Source organism: Dromiciops gliroides, chromosome 3 (genome assembly GCF_019393635.1).
Source record: "Dromiciops gliroides isolate mDroGli1 chromosome 3, mDroGli1.pri, whole genome shotgun sequence".
NCBI classification, from domain to species: Eukaryota; Metazoa; Chordata; class Mammalia; order Microbiotheria; family Microbiotheriidae; genus Dromiciops; species Dromiciops gliroides.
The window spans coordinates 61,814,989-61,818,922 of NC_057863.1; positions in this window are offsets into that span (position 1 = coordinate 61,814,989).

A 3,934-nucleotide genomic window follows, 5' to 3' on the forward strand; every position below is an offset into this window, starting at 1 on the left:
TAATGTTGAACATATTTCCACATTAGTCATGTTGCAAAAGAAAAATCAGAACAAAAGGGAAAACCACAAGAAAGAAAAAATTAAAAAACAGTAAATAAAGTGAAAATATATGTTTCAATCTGCATTCAGACTACTTAGTTTTTTTCCTACACTTGGAGAGCTTTTACTGAATTGTCTTGGATCATTGTATTTCTAAGAAGAGCTAAGTCTATCACAGTTGATGATTACACAATGTTGCTGATACCGTGTAAAATGTTCTTGGTTATGCTCCACTTAGGATTAGTTCATGTAAGTCTTTCCAGGTTTTTCTGAAATTTGCATACTCATCATTTCTTACATCACAATAGTATTCCATTACATTCATATACCACAACTTGTTCAGCCATTCTTCAATTGATGGGCATGCCCTCAATTTCCAATTCTTTGTCACCACAAAAAGAGCTGCTATAAATAGTTTTGTACATTTGGGTCCTTTTGCCTTTTTTATGATGTCTTGGAATATAGATCTAATAGTGGTATTGCTGGGTCAAAGGGTATGTACAGTTTTATAGCCTTTTGGGCATAGTTCCAAATTTCTCTCCAAAATGGTTTGATCAGTTTACAACTCCACCAAGTGTTCTAATTTTCCCACATCTACAACATTTATCATTTTCCTTTTTTTTCATAGCCCATTTGATAAGTCTGAGGTAGTACCTCTGAGTAGTTTTAATTTGTATTTCTTTAATTAATAGTGATTGAGGGGCAGCTAGGTGGCACAGTGGATAAAGCACCAGCCCTGGATTCAGGAGTACCTGAGTTCAAATCCAGCCTCAGACACTTTACACTTACTAGCTGTGTGACCCTGGGCAAGTCACTTAACCCTCATTGCCCTGCCAAAAAGAAAAAAAAAGTAGTGGTTGAAAATATTTTTCATGACTGAAAATAGTTTTCATTTCTTCATCTGAAAACTGCCTATTCATGTCCTTTGAACAGTTCTCAATTGAGGCCTTTATCAGAAACACTGACTGTAAAAATTGTTTCCCAGCTTTCTGCTTTCCTTCTAATCTTGGTTTCATTGGTTTTATTTATATAAAACCTTTCTGATTTAATATAATCAAAATGATCCATTTTGCATTTCGTAACGTTCTCTATCTTATCTTTGGTTCTAAATTATTACCCTCTTCATAGATCTGAGAGTTAAACTATTTCTTGCTCTCCTAATTTGTTCATGTTATCTATCACCTTTTATATCTAAATCATTTTGAATTTACTTTGGTGTACGGTGTAAGACGTTGGTCTGTGCTTAGTTTCTGCCATACTATCTTCCAGTTTTCCCAGCAGTTTTTGTCAAATAGTGAGTCTTTGGGTTTATCAAACAGAAGATTGCTATCTTCATTTACTTCTAGTGTGCCTAAACTATTCTACTGATTCACCACTTTTTCCTTAGTCAGTACCAAATAGTTTTGATGGTTTTTGCTTTGCTATAAATATTTTTGTACTTGTGAGTCCTTTTCCTTTTTTTATGATCTCTTTGGGATACAGACCTAGTAGTGGTATTGTTGGGTCAAATAGTACATACAGTTTTATATAGCCCTTTGGACATAGTTCCGAATTACTCTCCAGAATGGTTTTGATATCTCTATTTCAATATAATCAGGCAGCTAGGTCCAGAGAGCTTTGTGAAAGAAATGATTATTAATAACCAGTGATTTGTGGAAATTCTGAATTTCTCCCTTTTCTATAGTCCTCATTGAAAAGTTCAGTCTCTTGAAGGACATTACTGATAATGAGATTGAATTAACTTTCTTAACAATCTTGTTCAGACCCATACCCAGGTGGGGAAACCCATTGTTCTCTACTTAGGTTTGGGTGGGGATAAATTATTGAGTAGATGGAGGGGGGGTGGAATAGGACTCAGAAGTAAATGACATAATCAAAGTTCAATAGAATAGTCCAACCTTCCATTGTAATATTAATTTTTTCATTAATTTTTAAGCCACCAGAGTTGATTGAGACCCTAAGGAATACCCTTCTCCAAGGGCATATAAACAATGAGCCTGTTGCCAAAATTGTCTTTGGCATTCAAGATTGCCACTGACCTTTTATTAAAATGCTAGCATTATTTTTTTTTTTACGGTGCAGTGAGGGTTAAGTGACTTACCCAGGGTCACACAGGTAATAAGTGTCAAGTGTCTGAGGTCAGATTTGAACTCAGGTCCTCCTGAATCCAGGGCTGATGCTTTATCCACTGTGCCACCTAGCTGCCCCAAAAATTCTAGCATTATTGCCAAAATGACTAATTACCCAGAAATTTTGTCTCTCAAATTTTTTAAGTGCCACATTTGGAATTAGAGTAGCCAGGGAGACCTTTGTTCGAATCCAGCATCAGACATTTTTAGCCATGTGACCTGGACAAGACTCAAAACCAACCTGAGTCATTTTCCTCATCTGTAAAATGGGGATAATAATAACACCTATCTCTCAGGGTCATCATGAGGATCAAAAGAGATAACAAGAAAAGTGCTTTACAAACCTTGAAGTGCTATAAATACTAGCTATTGTCATATTAATTGGTTTCCTTTGTAATTCTATTTTATTCATTTAAAAATATTATTCTGATTTGGGGCCCCTAAGTTTTACCACAGTACTAAATGGGTTTATGAAATGAAAAAAATTAAGAATCCCTGATCTAAGACCAAAAGTTGTGGAACAATTGCCAGTCTGCAGCAATAAAAGATTTCTCACTAGGTCTTTCTGATGCTGATGCATCTCTCTCTACTCACCACACTTCTACTTCTCCCTACCCCACCCCCCTGCACCCCCAGCCATCCCCACCAAAAAACCTACATTGAAGAATTAGAAGGATTTTCCAAGATTTGTCCAGGTGTAGTTTTTTGTTTTTTGTTTTTTAATTAATCACCAAAGCATGAGAGTTTAAGAAAGCCCTCAGTCTAAAGAGTGAGTCCTGATTCGATTATAGATTTAACACTCAGTTGAATACAGAAACTAATTTATATTAAAATTTCAGAAAAATTCATGAGTCTTAAATAAAAAAAAAACCTCCTTCGAAGACATCCATCAAGAATTTGCAGTGAAATATTATGGTCATCAGGATCAAAGGGGAAAAAAAAAGATGTATTTACCTTAGTTTCTACAAGCTCCTAGTTTATGTCAATATCTAGCATTTCACCAGGACAGATGGGCTGCCCTTCTACCAGCATACATGGCAACCCCTTTGTCTCTTAGCAGCTGGTCTTTAAGAGTTGCTGCATCTGAAGCATTAGTCACTCTCCAGCCAACTTGATCATGGACCTCACCAACTAAGCCAGGCTGACCTTCAGCTGGCGAACATACAGTTAGTTGGTCATTTGGCCTCCATTCTCAGCTCTTCCAGATTAGTGAGAGCCACACGCCAATGACATAGCTTTAAAGCACCCGAAGTAAGCTCTGCTACTGAATAAGGCATCATACAAGGATTTTCATAGAAGAAAACATTGGATACAGAAACATTTTACCATATCATTCCCTAAAGAGTAGGCAATGGAATAAAAAACCAATAGTAATATAAAAAGAACTTTTTTTCACTGCTGAGGGAACAAAAATGTAAGGTGCTTAGGTTGCATTTAGATAGAGAAGACCTCGGAGGCCATTTAGATCTAACAGCGGTCCAAAGAGTCCAAGTGTCACACAGGGAGTTATAGCAGCAGTATTTGAACACAGGTCCTCTCACTCCAAAACCAGTTATCATTTTACTCGATGACTTTACTGCTCTCTTTGAAGAAGTTACACAAGACAGGCTCCCTGGGGTCCTGTCTTATTTCTCATTAGGTTAAACTATACTGCTAAGTGGCATAGTTACTAGAGTCAGGAAGATCCAAGTTTGAATTTGATCTATGATACTTACTAGTTGTGTGACCTTGGGAAAGTCACTTCACCTCTGTCTGCCTCTGTTTCC